This window comes from Pteropus vampyrus, unplaced genomic scaffold (genome assembly GCF_000151845.1).
Source record: "Pteropus vampyrus isolate Shadow unplaced genomic scaffold, Pvam_2.0 Scaffold387, whole genome shotgun sequence".
In the NCBI taxonomy this organism is placed as follows: domain Eukaryota; kingdom Metazoa; phylum Chordata; class Mammalia; order Chiroptera; family Pteropodidae; genus Pteropus; species Pteropus vampyrus.
The window spans coordinates 3,526,186-3,547,037 of record NW_011889168.1 but is presented as its reverse complement, the minus strand read 5'-3'; positions in this window follow the sequence as shown (position 1 = coordinate 3,547,037).

The window sequence follows — 20,852 nt, the reverse complement described above, 5'->3', positions numbered from 1 at the left end:
AAGGGCCACTGCAGCCTTTTCTGAGTGTTCTAGTTAGCTATTGCTGTGTAACAAACATTCTAAAACTTAGTGGCTTAAAATGACAATTTAGTATTATCTTTCATGGTCTTGTGGTTGACTGGGCTCAGCTAGGTGGTTCTTAGTGTCAGACGGTGGCTGGTGCTGAAGTCAGCTTAACTGGGTTGGACATCCAAGATGGCTTCTTCACTCACATGTCTGGCACTTCAGTCTTCTTTCAGGCGGCCTCTCTCTATTCATAAAGCTTTCAGGTCCATCCTCCCCAACCCAAGGGTAACCACTCCCCCAACTTGTAACAATGTAGGTTAGTTTTGTCTGGTTTGGGACTTCATGTAAGTGCATTCATACATTTTTGCATCTGGCTTCTTTCATTTAGCATGATTTTGTGAGAAAGATCTGTGTTACATGATTGGTAGTTTGTCCATCCTCATTGTTCTATTCTTTTGCATTGTATAAATAGACCACACTTCATCTGTTCCAGTGTCGATGGGCATATGGGTAGTTTTCTGTTTGGGGCTATTAAGAATAATTCTTTTGTGAATAATCTTATACACACCTTTTGATGGACACATGCACTCATTTCTCTTGGGCATATACCAAGGAACGGAACTGCTAAGTCATGGGGTAGACAGGTAATTGGCTTTAGTAAATCATGCCAACTTTCCAGTCTATACTTCCCCCTGTGGTGAATGCCACATCCTCGTCATCGCTTGTTCTCCATCTTTTTCATAATAGCCATTCTGGTGAATAGACTGCACCATTGTATGGCATTGCAAAAGGAATTAAATTGGCTCGGAATTCATTCCAGGGTAAACATTCTCATTAGAAAATCATCTGAGTTGGTATAATTCCAATTGTAAATGTTAATATTTGTAAGACAAGCCAATACATCAGAGATCAATTGCATGTGAATTAGAGGGGCGAGTCCAGGGCCAACCAGGATCCAGGCAAGGCAGTTTGGCATCAGCCATCATTGGAAGGGTTTGTTCACTCATTCACTCATTCATTCATCCAACAAATATCTACAGAGCACCTGTTGTGTCACAGGGGATACAGCAGTAAATAAAATAGGCAACAATCCCTGCCCTCTTGGAGCTGACTTCTTGTGTAGGAGACAGATAATAAATGTAAAGAATAACAATGTTGGATAATTTCTAGGTAAACGTATAATGTGATAAGTGTTGAGAAAAATGAAGCAGGAAAGAGTACTGTGTGTGTGTGTGTGTGTGTGTGTAAATTTTAGCTAGAGTGGTCAGGGAAAAGGTCTCACTGAGATGACATTTGAGAAAGACCTAGAGAAAGTGTCTAATTGAAGAGACAACTTTGAAACAAGAGCCATGATTGCTAGACAGTGGTTTAAGGCATATATTCTAGAACCAGACTGCCTGGATTCAAATCACAACATCCTGCATACCAGATGTGTGACTTTATGTTCCCATTTTCCTTCTCTATCAATTGGGGTTAATGGCATTAACTAAATCCTAAAAATATTGAGAAGATCAATCTGAGAGTGCTTATAACATTCCCTGACTCAGATTAGGTGTTTGTAAATATTGGTGGAGTGAACGAATCCTTAACATTCATGGAAGGTTTTTTTTTTTTTAATAAGTGCCCTAAAAAATGAAATTGTGGTAATCATGGTTTTGGGAATGTTCAGATTGTGTACCCAGAGTGGAAGGTGGTTTTGGAACCCTGGCCATCACCACTGAGAGATTTGGGGCCTGGTATTGAAAGTGGTGGTTCCTGAATACAAGGTTTGAAAAACTACTTAGGCCAGTTAGGGCCTTTAATAGTTGTCGGAAAAGCTGCAGGATTCTTGGAGCCAGTCTCAAAGGTAGGGAGGGTCTGGAGAACTCTGTCAGGGTCAAAATGAGTATCCAGGGTCTCAGCTGAAGTTTAGGGAAAGAGCAGCCATCAATTATGCCACGAGGTGTCAATTAGAGGTAGACCTCTGGGTGTCCTGAAATGCTGTAGCCTTGTCTTTTTATTCTCTTTCCAACTCCCTCATCTCCTTCAAGTCTTTGCTAAATGTCAACTTCTCAAAGAGGACTCCCTTATTTAAAATTCCAACCCCTCCTCACTATTCATTTTCTGTTTATTGTTGAGTTTTTCCTCTCCACAGGACACACAAACTGCATTGGGTGTTATTCTTTTAATTAAATATATATTTAATTAAATATATCTATTTTAAAAAATCAGACACATGCGCCATGCTAACAGGAATTAAAAATAAACTCTGTTGTTATTTTAATGAAAGAGAAAGAAGGAAGAAGAGAAGGAGGAGGAGGGAGGAAGAGGAGACAGGGAGGAAGGGAGGGAGAGGAAGGGTTGGAGAAAGGAAATACACTCTAAACCCATCGAAATGAGGCAGGACTCTGTGTGTGTGTGTGTGTGTGTGTGTGTGTGTGTGTGCGCGCGTGTGCGCGCGCGCGCGCGCGCGCGCGTCTGTAGATTCTAACAGATTCCATCTAAATGAAAAATATTCTATGCACACATTTGATGGCCTCTGCTTCCAACAAGATGCTAAGTCATATTTACTTCTGGGCCACCATTTTTTTCACCTGGAATCAGCTTTCTCCCTTTTCCAGAAAATTCCACTCACCCTACAGAGTGGCCTTTTTGGAGGAAGCTCTCATTTTGAAAAATCAAGCTCAGATGGGTTGGTTTGGGATCTGACCCTGAAAAAGACTTTTGATTAATAAAATTTACCATTTTTAGTTTAAAGTTTATTTTTCTGATATAAGTATATCTACGCCTTTTTTTTAACCATTTGCTTGAAATATTTTTTCCACCACTTTATCCTCAGTCTATATATGTCTTTAAATCTAAAGTAAGTCTGTTATAGGCAGCGTATTGGTGGGTCTTTTTTTTTTTATCCACTCAGCCATTCTATATCTTTTGATTAGAGAATTTAATCTATGTTCAAGGTAATTATTGATAGGTAAGGACTTAACTATTGCCACTTTGTTAATTGTTTTCTAGTTGTTTTGTAGATCCAGTGTTCTTGTTTCTTCTCCTGCTGTCTTTTTTTGTTTTTGATGTCTTTTGGTATCAGCATGCATTGACTTCTTTATCCTGTTCTTTTGTGTAATTACTACAGGTTTTTCCCTTGTGGTTACCATGAAGCTTACATAAAGTATATTAAAATTATACCCATTTTAAGTTTAACTTCAATAACATTCCTAAACTCTACATTTTTACTTCTCCCCCTCACAATTTAGGTTATTGATGCATAGTTTGTATATATTTTTATGTTGTGTAACTGGTAACAGATTATTAGTTATGGTTATTTTTACTACGTTTATTTTTTAACTTTTTAACTAGAATTGTAAGCGAATTAAGCACCACCATTACCATATTACAGAATCTTACAGAATAGCTTTTCAAAGGACTTTATTTTTCCAGGCTCGTGAGAATTAAAAAAGAAGAAGAAGAAGAAGAAGAAGAAGAAGAAGAAGAAGAAGAAGAAATTCTGACAGCTCCTTGATACCAAAGAAAGACAAACTTGAACAGAAAATCAAATAACCTGCCCATCCATGGTCATTTAATGTGATATAGAAAGAGCTGGAAAGAGCATTTCCTGTCTTGGCTTCTCTGCTTCTTTAGCTACTCAGCTGTGTCTAACTTGTCTAGAAGGTTAACATAAACTGAATTGTTATATGGTGCTCTTCCTAAAAAGGCATGATGGATTTCTTAGTATTCAGGTTCATTTTTAAGGTGGACACCCTGCATTTTCATATAGGTAGAGCTTAATGCCACCTTTATCTTAAAAAAAGGAAACTGAAGCTCAGCGAGTTTTCTTGCTTAGGTCTTGTGGCATGTTTTTGATAGAATTACGATCTAATATTTTTTCCTCTGTGTTATTTCTTTTCACACAATTACAACTACTTTCTCGTTAAAATTTAAATGTATATATTTAAAAAAAAATCAGACACATGCTCCTACGCGGGTAAAATTTCCCACGCCGAAATTCAACGTGGGCGGTCTGAGTGAATGCCAATACCTAAGAGCTAGATGAGAACACCAAAGTAGCCGAGCTCTGACTTAATCTTTAAAAGTGTTTTGGACCCGCCTCCAGGTTTTTGTTTTTCCTAATGCGGTTGTGCAGACTCCTTTTCCCACTGTGCACTTACAGTCAAGGAAACAAATACTGCCCTACGACCTCTCTTCTCTTCCTGGGCGAGACTGGTCACCGGAACACGACACCTTAAGAGGACCTGCAGAGAGAAGCAGGAATGGGCTCAGAGACTTTGCAGGCCCGCCTGTCTCTGTGCCCTTAGATGTCCGGGAAGAGGCGGAGCCAGTTGTGACAGATCTGTGAGCCAGTGACAACCCTGGGGTTAATCAGTTGTTCATCAGAGCGGTTTTGAACACCTTTAGAGGGTGGGTTCTCCGGCTGAAAGGGCAGCGGGTGGCCAATCAAGAGCTCTTGCTCCCGGGGTCCTGGTCATGCTGAGCAAGAGGGTGGAGGGCTGATTAACAAGGGCTGATTGACAAGCCCGCCTGTCAGTGAGCCGGGGGTCTGGACCTGGCCATCTTCCAGCTCAGGGGGCGGAAGTAGGGGCTTGATTGATAGCCTTTCCAACCAGTGAGAACGTCTGAGCCATCCGGGCCATTCGTCTTTTGGCACGCGAGAATAGGGTCTTGCTTTGACTGATACGCTTATCACCCAATAAGCATGTCTACTTGAGCTGGGGGCGGGGCGACTGGTTGCAGAAAAGGCGGAGTCTTGTCCTTGACTGACCCTTGTTTAGCTGACCGAAGAAACCCAAATTGCACGTGTAGCTCCCACCATATCTGTTTTTAAAAAGGCTTATGATGCTTTAAAAAATTTGAAAATCACAACTTTAGAATGTGCTGCACAGAAACGGTGCCTTACAGCCCTTAGAAAAGGTGGTCTTGGGGATGGGGACCAGAAATAGAAGTGGTTCTCAGAAGCAGCTTAAGAGTAGTTGGCAGAGAATTGGAACTTGATTTGAGGTTTTAGGGTCTGTCTGAGAGACTGTGATGGAGGAGGTTGTCTGATGAAGGGTCTCTGGTGAGAGTGATGGGGGGGTTCTGGGGATAATAATGGGGGCCCGTTGGAGATCAGTAATGGATGGTTAGTAGTTGATGTCAATCTGGGTGACCCATGTAGACACCCATAGTAAGGGCCTGCTCTCTGATGAGACCATCTGGAATTAAGTAGCTGATGGAGCCTGCACTACCCAGATCACTGCCACTGCCTCTTGGACATGGCAACATATCCACCATCAGAGACAGGACATAGAGTAAAAGACACTAAGTGTCTGATGCAGACCATTTGCAGTCTGACAATGGTGCACCCAACAATGGACCAATAGTCAAAGTATTTGATAGACATTTCATGCTTTCTACCATCAGCGGATATCTAATATTGTTGAACATTGAACGGCCTCCTCAAAAATGGACTCAAAAGGATTTCAGACTCCACTTCTCTCACTTCCTTCTGATCCATACACCTTAGTAAGGCAGTTTGGTCACTGAATGTGACTGTTCCCAGAAAGGAATCACTTCCTGGATAATGATCAGGATAAAAGGGGTGGGTTATAGAGACCAATTTTGAAAATTTGGGATTCTGACCTGCCATTCCTGGACATGATGTATATCTTTCCTTTCTCTCATAGCATCCCAGGCCAGACTAGTTGGTAACCCTCTAGGTGATAGCTCAGCTCCAAATATATCTAGGGAATTTGAACTTCTTTCTGGTTCAGTCACCTGGATACTCTTGTTGGATGGACATGGTCCTAGATCATAGGATTAGAGTTAGGCTTAAGGTTAGGATTCTCTTCTTGGATGGACACAGTCCTAGGTCATAATGACAATGGCCACTTGATTAAGTACACGCATCACTGAGTTCCCCTCCAGTGGCCCACACTGGCCAAGATAGAAGACGTAACAAAAACTCTGTAAGTTCTATAAAAATACCCTTGGCCCTCTTACACCCAGACCTTTAAGGTCTGGGTGCAAGTAGGGAATGATTGGATAAAAGTGAAGTTATAGGCACTGGGATGGAACACACCAAATTCATGGCAGTGGAAGGAGTGTAGTTGGGAAAGGAACACCTTAGACCCTGCGTGGTGAGAGGTGAGACAATTAATGCTCATTGTCCATGAGATAGAACACTACAGCATGATAAAACAATCACATGGTCTCCCGGAGTCAAACAGCAGGTACGGCTTCTAGTTATCATTTCCTTGGGATGACAAACACCCAAAAACTCATGTGAATATGGCTAGTTGTAAACTATTCCGCTGTGTTCGATGCCATCAGTGTCAGCTTATGAACACAGACCTCCCTCATGCCTGTACAAACACATGGGGCAGCACAACCTTGTTTAGATCTGACTAATACAAATTCATCTCCTTCTGACACCTGAGTTGCCTCGGATTATGCCATGTTTAGCAATTGGGCTACAAGCCCTGGATGAGACCACTCATGGAACTTAACCAAACCAATGTAGTGGTAATCCCAATCAAGTTTAACAACAAATTCTGAATTGAAATGAACTGTGCCCCTTTGGGTTATATGTTTGTAAATGGGGGGAAGACTGGGAAACACAATGTCTCTCCATTGGAGATAGGATTTACTTTTGGACCCATGTATTGCCCCATTGTCATTATTGACAGTGACACCAAACATCTGCAAGTCAGTCTAAACACTTTGTGTGGGTTGCAGTATAACAGCCTGGCCATAGACTACTTTCTGGCTAAGGATACAGAGCCTTGACCACTCATTACCTTGGCTATTTCTCAGGGTTGTGTGGACACTGAGCAACCTTGAGGGATGAGGTGATGTCTCTCTCTGGGACAAAGAGCAGGCTGGATTCCTCAAGCTCAGTGTTTCTTGGCTATGATGTAAACCTACTGTGTGTACAGCATCCACCAAGGCCCCTCTGTGTCACTCCTGTGGGACTTGGAGGACATGGGGTGCCAACATGATGTACATGCTATCTCTGCTCCAGGAGACTCATGTCTTCTGTCAGCGTCTATAAAATTTGTTAGCTTGTAAGAGGGTAAAATCTCAGACATGATAAACATATAAAAGACCAGACAATCAAGAATTAAGGGATTGTTCTGCATGCTCTGATAATTCCTATAATTTGGCCATTGGCAGTTTTGGAAGGTCAGTAATTGGCTGCTGGTGCTGTCAGGGACGTGGCTCCAATGATTTGAGTCCCAAGGTAATTAGTTATTGGAGGCCTGGGAAGCTGCAGATTGAGGATCTGTGGCCGTCAATCACTGGGAGAGGGGCTGTAGCACTTGTGGTTATGTGGGCCAGTGATAAGTGACACTGATTGGGGTTTCTTTGGCTCCTTAATTGGATTCTTTGAGTGTCAGTGATTGCATCTATCACTGTGTGAATGGTGTTTGGAGATTTTGAAGGACACTGGGAAATAGAGCTGCCCCATGCCCCAGGTGAGAATGAGTCTTCGAGAAGATATGGAATTGGACTTTCCTTAGGTAATAGTCACCCTTTAGATTCAGACCTACTTGCATTTAATACTTAGCTCTATCATTTAACAAGTGTGTTAGAAAAAGCACCCAGTTTTCCCTCTTCTGTATAGGGAAAAGCCCAGTATAAGCCTAACTCTAATCCTATGATCTAGGACCATGTCCAACAAGAGTATCCAGGTGACTGAACTTCTTCTTCCTATGTGTCCCCTTTACTCTCACAAAGAACACTTCACTTCTGACACTTCTGGTCATCAAATGTCTGGAGGTTTCCTCCCACCAAGCAATTCCCTGTGACACCAGCTGAGTGTTCTACGATCTAACTCAATTCTGACACTATCTACTTGGAGATAGTGTCAGATCCCACAGGTTAAGGGCTCAGTCCTACAAGACTACTCCCACCCCACTTCAAATGCCAATCACAAGTAGTAGGTTCCTAGGTTATCCATAATTTCTGTCCAATTTGGCTGCAAATCAGAGGTTCCCACGACCTCCTCCTCAGGTTCAATTAATTTGCTAGAGTGGCTCACAGAACTCAGGGAAACATATAAAAGACATGATAAAGGATACAGATGAACATTCGGATGAAGAGATACATAGGGCGAAGTCTGGGAGGGTCCTGGGTGCAGGAGTTCTGTCCCCATGGAGTTGCAGTGTGTCACCCTCCCGGTGTGGATATATTTACCCACCTGGGAACTCTCTGAATCCCGTGCTATTGAGATTTTATAGATGCTTCTTTATGTAGCCATGATCATTATTAATTCTATTTCCAGCCCTTCTCCTCTTTCTGGAGGATGGGTGGGAGTGAGGTTGGGGCTGAAAATTCTAAGCTTCCAATCATGACTTGATCTTTCTGGTGACCAGCCCCCATCCAAGAGCCCACTAAGAGTCACCTCATTAGAACAAAAGATGATCCTAGTGCTCTTATCACTTAGGAATTTACAAGGTTTTCAGGAGTTCTGTGTCAGGGATGGGGTCAAAAATTAAATATTAGAACAAAAAATGCTCCTAGTGCTCTTACCACTTAGAAAATTACAAAGACTTTAGGAGCTCTGTATCAGGAACTGGGGGGCAGAAACCAACATGTATATTTTCTATTATTTCACACCAGTATAGTCTGACTTTGGTTAAATTCCTTATTCTTTCTGAGCTTCAGTTTCCTTATTTATAAAATGGAGATATTACATCATATAATACATATAGTATATAATATGTATCTTAGCATTATTGTGGAAAATCCTCAGCATTCCATAGTGTAAGACCAAACACAATTTGGGGAAATAGGGATAGTAACACTCTGGAACACACTCCTATTAATTCAGGATTTGGGGGTGAGTGGGGACACAGTGTGGGTGGGGAGTGGCTTTTGATGAAGCAAGTCTGTAGCAAAGTGCAGGGTGCACACATGCCCACTCTCTGTGGTAAATCTGAGCTCCATGTGTCCTACTAGGTTCTGCGATTTGACTCAGAGAAAGGCCATCATAGAAATAATCTTGATGATGATCTGGTTTTCAGACCAGGTAGGTATCTGGTAAGTTTTAAATTTTGTTAGAAGAAGGTAGGCTGAGTAGGTTCCCCAGGATGTGCATTAAAATGTCCAGGAGCTCTGTTTTAAGAGTCCATGACATTGTCACCATGCAGTGTAAGCTCGTGAGCCTCACAGATCCACTCCCCTAACAATCACTGACCCAAGGACCACTAATGCTTATACTTTTTAATTCTTCTTCTGGTCTTACTGAACCAGAATCTGTGATACAATAATGAAGAGAAATACTGATAGTAGAGCCCTTGTCTTTTTCCTGGTTTAAAGGGAAACTTGCAACATTTCCTATTGAGAATGATAGGTTTTTTTTTTTTGGTAGAGACTCTCTTCAGGTGAAACAAGTTCCCATTTCTTCCTATTTTGTTAATTTAAAAAAAATTATAAACGGATGCTAAAATTTGTCAATGTTTATTCTGTGTCTTTCTTGGCAATCACGAGTTTTGTCTTTTAATTTGTAAATATGATAAATTATATTATTAAATTTTCCAATAATAAACCAATATTGCATTCCAGGGATAGACTCAACTTGTTATGATATATTATCCTTTTTATATATTGTTAACATTTCATTTAGGATTTTTGCATCTATGTTCATGAATGAGACAAACCTGAATTTTTTTTTTGTTATTTGCAATGCTATCTGTTATGAGTTGAGTTGTACCGCCCCCAAAAGATGTTGAAGTCCTAACACCCAGTACTTCAGAATGTGACCTTATATGGAAATAGTGTCATAGTACATGGAATTAGTTAGGATGAGATCATACAGGAGTAGGGTGGGCCCCTGATCCAATATGACTGCTGTCCTTTTAAGAAGACAGCCATGTGAAGACAGGAGACAGAGGAAGAATACCATGTGATGACAACGCCAGAGACTGGAGTTACATAGCTGCACGCCAAGGAACACCAAAGATTGCTGGCAAACCACTAGAGGCTAAGAAAAGACAAGAAAAGATTCTCCCCTACAGGTTCCAGAGGAAGCATGGCTTTGCTGACACCTTGACTTCAGACTTCCAGCCTCCAGAACTGAGGCAATAAATTTCTGTTGTTTTAAGCCACCCAGTTTGTGGTATTCTGTTACCCTAGGAAATGAATACACTATCTTCACAAAATGAATTATGGATTTTACCCTCTTTTTTCTATTTTCTATAAGAGTTTATACAGCATTAAATGATCTGTTCTTGAATGTTTTATAGAACTCGACTGTAAAGCCACCTGGGTTTACTGTTTTCTTTGTGGGAAGATATTTCTTGAATAAGAAATAAACTCTTCATCACCTGCTATGTGTTTCAACCACTGAAGATACAGATGTGAACAAGATAGGCAGAGTCCTTGCCCTCTTGGAGTTCCCATAGACAGAAAAAATATTCTGAAGATAAACATTTTTTCATATTCCATTGGTAATGTCCACTAGTTATATACAGAGTGAAATGATTACCACAGTCAAGCTAATTAACATACCTCCTCATGTAGTTACCTTTTGTGTGAATGTGTGTTAAGAGTCCCTGAGATCTCCTCTCAGCAAATTTCCAGTATACAATACAGAATTATTAGCTATAGTCGCTATGCTGTACATTAGCTCTTTAGAACTTATTCACCCTACATAACTACAACTTTGTATTCTTCGACCATCATCTCCTAATTTCCCCCACTTCCTCACCCCTGGTAACTACTATTCTACTCTCTGCTTCTATGGATTCAACTTTTTTACATTCCACACAAAAGTAAGATCATATATTTTTTCTCGTGGGTCTGGCTTATTTCACCTAGCATAGTGTTCTCTAGGTTCATCCATGTTGTCATAAATGGCAGAATCTCCTTTTTAAAGGTTGAATAATATTTCATTGTCTATATGTACCACAATTTCTTTATTTAATAATCTGTCGACAGATACATGTTTCCATGTCTTGGCTATTGTAAGTAATGCTGCAATAAATATTAGAGTGCAGGTTTCCCTTTAAGTACTCATTTCATTTCCTTGGGAAGATGTCTAGAAGTGGGATTGCTGGAACATATAGTAGTTCTATTTTTAATTTTTTAAGGAACCTCCATACTGTTTTCCATAGTGGCTGTTCTAGTTTACATTCCCACCAAGAGTGAACAGTGTTCCCTTTTCTCCATATCCTTGCCAACACTTATTTCTTGTCTTTTTGATAATAGCTGTTCTAACAGGTGTAAGACGGTATTGTGGTTTTGATCTGCATTACCCTGATGGTTAGTGATGGCTTTCTCAAGGCGCTAAGGATCATAAGTACTCACTTCATCTGTTTACCATCTCGTAGTTCTTGGTTGCTTCCTGTTCACTGCTTAAAATCTGTTGTTTCATTCATTTTGTCATGTTTCTTTGGTTGTTTCAGGTGGGAGAGTAACTCTGTCCCTGTTCACCTTTGATGGAAGCAGAACCAGAATCATACATTTTTCTCCAATAAACCTCTCAATATGACTTAGAAGAAATCTAGATAAGACTAAGCAAGTTACTTTCAAATAACTTGGGCCCTAGAAATTTTTTTTTAATTAAAATTATTGAGGTGACATTGATTAATAAAATCATATTGGTTTCAAATGTACAATTCAATACTACATCATCTGTATATTGCATTGTGTGTTCCCCCACCCAAAGTCTAATTTCTTTCCATCACCATATATTTGACCCCCCTTTACCCCTATCTACCTTCACCCCTTCCTTCTGGTAACCATGAATCCACTGTCTGTGCCTATAATAAGTCTCTGTTATGTTTGTTTGTTGCTTTCAGTTTTATATCTCACATATGAATGAAGTCCTATGGTTTTCAACTTATTCTGACTTATTTCGCCTAACATGATATTCTCAAGATCCATCCATGCTGTGGCAAATGGCAATATTTCATCTTATGGCTGAGTAATATTCCATTGTATATATGTACCACATCTTTTTTTTATCCTATCTATCTATCTTTATATATCAAAAGACACTTCGGTTATTTCCATGTCCTATCCACCATTAATAATGCTGCAATGAACATCAGGGTGCAAATATCTTTGTGGATAAACGTTTTCAGGATTTTTGGGTAAATACCCAGAAGAGGGATTGCTGGATCATATGGTAATTCAATTCTTCATTTTTTTGAGGAAACTCCATACTGTTTTCCATAGTGGCTGTACCAATTTACATTCCCACCAGCAGTGTACGAGGGTTCCTTTTCTCCCACAACCTATCCAACACTTGTTATTACTTGTCCTGTTGATAATAGCCATTCTAACAGGTGTGAGATGGTATCGCATTGTGGTTTTGATTTGCATTTACCTAATAGCTAGTGAAGTTGAGCATCTTTTCATATATCTGTTGGCCATTTGTATGTCTTCTTGGGAGAAGTGTCTGTTCAGGTCCTCTGCCCATTTTTTGATTGGACCATTTTTTTTTGTTGTCGTTATTGAATTATATGAGTTCTTTATATATTTTGGATATTAGGTCCTTATCAGAGGTGTCATTTGCAAATATCTTCTCCCACTCGGATAGTTGCCGCTTTATTTTGTTGATAGTTTTTAAAAATCTTAATTAGATTAATACAAATCTAAATGAAACTAAGTACTTTATATGAAAAGAAACACAGAATCACACACTCTTCTTCAGAGTAACTTCTCAATACCAGATAGAATAAATCTAGTGAAACTAAGCCATTTGTGTGCAAATAACTTAGAATCACACAATTTCCCTAAACTTCTTAAGGTGAGTTAAAGTAAATCTAGGTGAAACTAAGAGTTTTATTTTAAAACATAGTCGGAATCACAAATTTTTCTCGAAAGTAATATCTTATGGATGGCTAGAGTAAACAAAGATGAAACTAAGCTGTATATGTACAAAATCACCAAATCGCACATATTTCTAAAAAATAATTGCCTATGGCGATTTAGTGCAACTTAGAATTAAACATTATGAATGAAAACAAGCTTAGATAACACAAACTTCTCAGAATTAATTTCTCAATCCAAGTTAGGGCAAACCTAAATGAAGAGAAGCAGTATGTTTTAAAACAAGCTCAGAACCTCACATTCTTTGCCAAAGAAACCAATCCTTGAAAGTTAGAGCAAATTTAGATTAATCTAAATAGTAAAAGTAAACATGTGCCCAGAATCACACGCTCTCCTCCAAAATAACTTCTTATTGTGAGTTAGAGCAAATTTAGATGAAACTCAGCAGTATTTGTGAAGACAAGTTCAGCGAAAACAATATTAAAATAATACATTCTTCTTAAAAGTAACTTCTTATGGATAACTAGAGCAAGTCTTATTATAAACAGTATATGTAAAAACAAGGTCAGAATAATACATTTTCCTAACAAAGTCAGCATTAGGGTTAGGTTTACGGATAATATTAGTGTCAGGGTTATGGTTACTTTTAGGATAAAGGTAAGGGTCAGAGTTAAAGAAAGTTAATTTCATGATTAAGATTAGGGTCAGGTTTGTGGTTAGAGTTAGAGTGAGTGTCAATTTCAGAATTAGTGTCAGGATGACTCAAGTTTATTGTCGGGGTCAGGATTAGTGTTATATTTAGTATTAATATCAGGGTCAGGTTTGGGGGTAGATGTAGAGTTAGGTTCTAGGTGATGGTCAGTGTTCTGGTTAGGTTTAAGTCATGGTCAGGTTGATGGTTAGAGATATGTTTAGGGTAAAGATTAAATTTAGGGTTAAGTTAGGAGTTTAGGGTCAGATTGAGGGTCATGGCCAGGTAATGTTTAGGATTTAGTTTATGGTTAGCTTTAGGGTTAGGAGTTCTAGTCGGGTTTAAAAGCAGGTTTAGGGTGGGAGGAAAGGAAGAATGGGGTAGATAATAGAGACTTTGTTCATCCCTCTTGTGACCAAATCAAAGTTGTGACAGAAACAAGGAGGAAACAGCACGTAAAGTTGCCTGGGATCTAAATGAACAGAAGCACTACAACTAGGGAGAGAACCTGCAATGGTAGAAGGTAGGAGCGGGTGAAGACATGAGGCTGCCCAGTCCTGAATGGCTAAGTAGGACAGAGGCTGTGGCAGCAGCAGCCAGAAGCTGCGGATGGCTCTTAAAGGGGCCGTGACTGTGAGTGGACTTTCCCAGTGATGCACCAGCACCTGGTCGGCTACATGGGGCAGGGGGGCACTAGAGACTTACATGGGGACACTGAGTTGTCGGAATAAGGGCTGGAGGCAAGGGCCTCTCCCAGGTAGAAGTGCTGGCGGTATCCATTGTTCCTCTGTGGAGCCCTTCCCCCTCTCAGTGTGTGGACTCAGTGCTGTCATAGTGGAGATGTCATCAAACTGGATAACAGAGGTTGCTCTGCCCAGAGATTCCCTGAAACTCTGCCTCCCTCAACTTGTGGCTCCACCAAAGCCACATCCAGTTGTATCCTCGACGAGTCTGGTACTCCTTGCTGAGCAGCACCAAGACTCACACTGGTGGCAGCAGGCCTCAGTTTCTGGCATGGCCTCTTGAGGCAACTATAAGCACAGCATCTGGGGATTGCTTGCTGAATCTTAACAGGTGGCCCTGGAGGGGCACAGGCTGGGGCTAACCTTGGCCTGGAGCTTAACCCCTCTCAGGACTGTGCCACTGGATACCTACTGCACAAAGCCACGCTAATAAGACCATGAGACTTAGGAGCTTTGCTTAGTACATAGAAACAGACACAGAAAGGCAGCTAAAATGGGAAGACAAAAAAGCAGAAACCATATGAGAGAACAGAACAGAGATCCAGATATAATGGAGTCTAGCAATCTAACAGATTCAGAGTTCAAAACTCTGATTATAAAGATGCTCAATGAATTTAGAGGAAGAGTAGATGAATTCAGTGAGAACTTTAATAAAGAGATATAACACATAAAAATGGAAATTATAAAAGCAAACCAGTCAAAAATGAAGAATACATTATCTGAGATGAAGAGTATATTAGAGGGAATCAACAGAGTGGATAAAGAAGAGGATCGAGCCACCAATACTGAGGATGGGGAAGCTAAGGACACTCAATCAGAATGGCAAGAAAAAAGAAGCCAAGAGTATAATAATAATTTAAGGAGCCTATGGGACACTATTAAATGCAAAAATATCCATGTCATTGGGGTACTTGAGGGAAAACAAGATGTTGAAGAACTATTTGAAGAAATAATGATGAAAAACTTCCCTCACCTGGTGAAGGAAATAGACATACAAATCCAGGAAGCTCAAAAAAGAGTCCCAAAAAAGATGAACACAAAGAGACCCACACCAAGACACATTATAATTAGAATGTCAAAGGTTAAATACAAAGAGAGAATCTTAAAAGCAGCAAGAGAAAAGCAGTTAGTTACTTACAAGGGAGCACCCATAAGACTGGCAGCTGATTTCTCAAAAGAAACTGTGTGGGACAGAAGGGCAAAGCTATCATTTAGAGTAAAAGGACAGATAAAGAGCTTCCCAGACAAAAATAAGCTAAAGGAATTTATCAACACCAAGCCAGTATTATAGGAAATGTTGTAGGGACTTCTTTAAGAAGAAAAAACATGTATCAAAAACAAGAATAAAGAATGATAATAACTACATTCCTATCAACAAGCACCTCAAATGGAAAAGAATTAAGTGCTTCAACCAAAAGATAGAGTGGCTGAATGGATAAGAAGATAAGACCCCTACATATGCTGCCTACAGGAGACTCACTTCAGATTAAAAGATACACACAGACTAAAAGGAAGGAGATGGAAAAAGATATTGCCTTGATGGACCTAGAGAGTATTGCTCTAAATAAAATAAGTCAGATAGAGAAAGATAAATATCACATGAATTCACATATATGTGGAATCTAAAGAACAACAAAAACAGAAATAAACTCATAGATAGATACAGAGAATATTTTGAGGGCTACTAGATGGAAGCGGGGTTGTGGGGGATAGTGAAAAGGGCAAAGGGATTAAGAAGTACAAATAGATAGTTACAAAATAGACATAGAGGTATAAAGTGTAGTATAAGGAAAATAGTTAATGTAATAAATATGTAAGGAGGAAGAGGGGTTCTAGATTTAGCAGGATCACTTTGTGAGTTATATAGATCTCTAATCACTGTACAACTGTACAACTGAAACTAATATATTATTGTATGCCAACTATAATTGAAAAAATCTCACTGAATTGTACAATGTAAATATGAGCAACTAATTGCCTATTATATTTCAATAAAGCTGAAAAAAATTAAAGCAGGTTTAGGGTTATGATTAATGTGAAGTTTGAGTTCATGGTCAGAATCAGTGTTAGGGTTAAGTTTAGGTTGAGTTCAGTGTTCAATTGTTTGATTTCAGGGTCAGGGTTAGGTATGGGTTAGAAACAGGGCCAGGAAGTTCCTTACTTGAGGTTGGTTAGCTAGCTGGCTACAATTGGGGATTGGGATCACTCCAGTTCCACAGTAGACCTCTTTTAAAAAGTCTCTGAACACTCTGTGTTAGCCTCCATGGAATTCCCAGAGATGTCCTTCACCTCTGCATCCTCTGCATAGGTCCCTAGGTGCTCCCGATGCTGATGATCCTGCTTCTTCTTGACCTCTCCAGGTTAAGATTGGGGATCAGAGAACAACAAAGACTGTATTAGACAGTTAGCTATCTGCAGGTTGGAAGCACAGTGTTGGGTTTCATATGGCTTCTGTCTGCTAAAATTCTACCTAAAAGACTTCTTCTTCCACTGCAGAGACCCGTAGGGGCTCATCCAGTCATTCCAGACGCTATCTGATTTCTCCCAGCTGATAACCAAGGCAAGAGGCCACTAGGTTGCAGTAGCATGATTAATCTCCTGCAGTTGGACAAGTTTGGTCTGGAGGTAGGGACCAACCCTGAATGTCAGGGCATTCCTCCAAAAGGCCTCTATACCCTCTGCAGAGGCCCCAGAGGCTTCTGGTGCTGGTCCTTCTGGTCACAGAGTGGGAACCCAGGGCCCAGCAAGCCTATCCTCTGTGGAAGTCTCCAAAGAGCTAGGTGCCTCAAAGTGACCTAAAAGTCCTCTGCACCCTGTGTGGAGACCCACAGGAGCCAAGCAAGTCAATCCAGATTCCAGAGTCAAGCTGAATAAATCAATCAACCTTCCAGACCATGTCATCAGAATGACAATGTCAAGTGGCTACCTGGCTAAAGAGAGTGGAGCTTAGATGAAGTTTCCAAAAGTCCCCATTCTATGGAAGTTTCCTCTGAAAGATTTGTTCACCCTTTACCTTGGCCCCTGGGGTCATCCCATGGGATTCCACTGCTCTTCAACCTCTCCCTTATGATAAACTGGGTCATAGATCCCTGTTAGTTATTGGAAGACCAGCTAGATACAAAGAGGGGGTCACCTGGGGCTTTGGATCTCTCCAGGTCCTGTAGTGCCCCTCCTGAAAGGTCATTGCATTCACCAGGGAGAACCTTGAAGATGACTTGTGCCATTCTCATTATCTCTTTCCTCTCCTGCACAAAAGATGAGTGCCCAGGTTTAGTCTGTGTATCTAGCCAACTGTTGGGGTAGCATGTGCTGGCATTTGGGTTCATCCCTTTTCTCCAGTGGGCCCTTCCTAAAAGGCCTCTGCACCCTTGTTGTTTGCTCCTGAGGTCATCCCACATCAGTTTCACTGCTCTTCAACCTCCTGTACCCAAGAAATGGGGCTTCCAGGTGCCCGGGTCACTATCTAAAAACCAACCAGCCACAGAGGGTTGGAAGGTCCTGCTCAGGGTTGCTTATTGTCCCTGGTTTCCCTAGGATCATTTCTAAAAAGACTCTGTACCCTCTGTGGAAGGCTCCAGGGTCGACCTCTGCCTATCTCTCTCCACTCCTTTCTCCTCTGCATGAGAAACGATATTGAGAAATGATATCATGAAATGCTCTGTTGAGGTCAGGTGACTGGACAGCTTTGGTGACTACTTGTAAAAGTTGGGACTTAGCATCTGCAGTGAAAATTGGAGACTTCATTTCAGGGCTAAATGAGGACTTAGATTCTGAAGCTGAAATTGGGACTTGGCCTTTGGAGGGGGAATTGGGGAACCTAGTTGCTCATAGCACAAGTTAGGATTTATTCTTTTAAGGCAGAGGTCTCAACTTGATTTCTGGCAGAGGATGTCAAGACAGTCTCTTGAGGGAGAGGTTGGAACTTAGTCTCTGAAGCAAAAAGTAGGAGGTAGGTTCTAGGGCTATTAATGTGGAGTTAGCCTCTTGAGGGTGAATGGGGAGGTAGTGGTTGGCTGCATAGGTTGGGAGTTGGGATTTGGCAGAAGGAAAGATAGGATTTAGTGCTTGATACAAGGAGTCTGGTGTTAGTGGCTGACCTAAGGACCTTGGACTTAGTGTCTGATGGGTACAGGTCAATGTCCAGAAGTGTAAAGGGTCTGTGATTTTACCATATTTGTAATATAACAAGCTATCCCATTTCATGGATGCAAACAGAAGACAAGAGACTCTTGGGTCAGAGATAAAGGACTTTACTATTCACAGCAAAAGCAGTAGCCAGAGTGTCAGCAAGACATTGAGCTGGTTCTCCAAGGAGGTAATACAGGTGGGCCTAGATGCATGCCTGTACACATAGTGGGTTGTGTTAGGAGAGGAATACTGATGTGAGGGATTGATTGCTCTTCTAATGAGCAGTAACAAGCCTGCTTCTTGTCTGGAAGGAAATATTATCTCATTTCTCAAGGAAGCTTGCTAAAAACACAACTCTGAAAAATGGCCTATGTAGAGTGGTCAGGGTCTTGCGTTCTTGCATGCTCAGCAAGAAATGTGCAGAGACTTTCAGGGATAATGGCAGAGTGCTTTTGGTAAGTCATATTGACCAGATGGCCTGCTTCATGGCTTGACAAGATGTTCTGATTTGGGGGTTGACCTTAAGTCTAGGTTCAGAAGGTTGACCAGATGTCTTGATTTGCTGTCAAGCAGATGTCTTTTTAGAAGTTTGGTTGACTAAATACCATTTGGAAAATTGGCTAGAAAAGACTCAGGTAGTGCAGGGGGTTTAATATTTGTCAGGCAAGAGGCTTCCACCACCAGGGAAGGAGGCTAGAACCTGGATCCCACTAGTTGAGGTTCTGGGTCCAGGGGTGCTGGAGAGAGTAGCGGAGCCACTCTGGGGGCCTGGGTCACCTGAAATTCCAGGGGATTTCCTCCTCAGAGTCCTCAGAATACTCTATCTTGGTCCTTGGAGCTCCTCAGCCATTCCACCATTCTTACTACATGGAAGTGACTGGGTAAGATGGCTAGCCAGCTGTAGTGGAAGGAGTGGGGTGAAGGTGCCTTATTCTGTGCTTCAGATCATCCCTAGTCTCCTGATAGTCTATATCTTCCTTGGAGCCTTGGGTACTTCCCATTCCAGCCCTGCTGCTCTCTGAACTCCCTTGATTGCCAAAGGCGTGTGTGTGTGTGTGTGAAGTTAAAAAAAAATTCATGAGATCAAATATGCAGGGTGTATAAGATAACTAGTCATCCCAATTTGGGGGTGTCCTGAGATTTAGCGCTTTTAAAAAAAGAAGACTGAATTAAAAGAAGAAACTCACTTCAGATATAATAAGTACTGTAAAAGTAAGAGGATGGAAAAATATATGCCATGCAAACAGGAACCAAAAGAAAACTGGACAAAGTAGACTGTAAATATATAACCTGAGTAACCTCATAATTACTAAGGAAAGTTTAAAAACTTTCTGAAAAAGAAATATCCAGTTACAAATGGTTTCACTGGTGAATTTTTTCAAATATTTAAAGAATGAATAATAATAAATATACACAGTCTTTTCCAGAGAATAGAAAAGGAGGGAATACTTCCTAACTCATATTACCCTGATATCAACAGCAGACTAAGACAGTAAAAATAAAGAAAACTAGAGACCAATATCTTTGATAAACACAGATGCAAAAATTCTCAACAAAATATTAAAAGATTGAATCCAGCAATTTTTAAAAAGAGTAATACACTACCACCAAGGGTGGTTTATCTTGCTAATGCAAAAAAATCTATTATAGTAACGTTTAAAGAAGAAAAACTACATGATCATATCAATAAATGCAGAAAAAGCATTTGATAAAATACATACCAAACAATACTAATAATACGAAACTCTCAGCACATTAGACTAGAGGAGAACTTTCTCAACCTAAAGAAGGGCATCTACCAAAAAAAAAAAAAACAATCAAACAAAAAGACAAATCCTACAGCTTATATCATGTTTAATGAAGAAAGACTGCATGCTTTTCTCCTAAGATTGGGAAACAAAGCAAGGATTCCCACTCTTCTATTTCTTTTCAACATAGTTCTGACAGTCTTGGTCAGTGCAATAAGGCAAGAAAAAGAAATAAAAATATGCGTATTGGAAAGGAAGAAATAAAACTGTCTTTATTCACAGAAGATGTGATTCTATAACCAAAGAATCCCAGAGAAGCTACAGAAATACTCTTAGAACTATTAACTATTAAGTGAGTTTAGCAAAGTCATCAGATACAAGGTCAACTTACAAACACCAAACATACTTTCATAAATGAGCAATGAACAATTGGAAACAAAAACTTTAAAAATAATATCTACAATAGCTCCAAAAAGTGAAATGCTTGGATATAAATCTATCAAAATGTGTACAAGATCTGTATGCTGAAACCTACAAAATACTGATGAAAGAAATTGAAGAATGTATACCAACTACAATTGGAAAAAAAAAGAAATCAAATAATTGGAAAGACATGCTGTTTTCATGGATTATAAGACTCAATAAAGATACCAAGTCTCTCTAAATTATTCTACAGATTTAAAGCAATTCCAATTAAAATTGCAGCAGGTTTTTTCTAGATATAGTCAAGCCTATTCTAAAATTTATATAGAAAGTCAAAGGAACTATAACAGCTAAAACAAT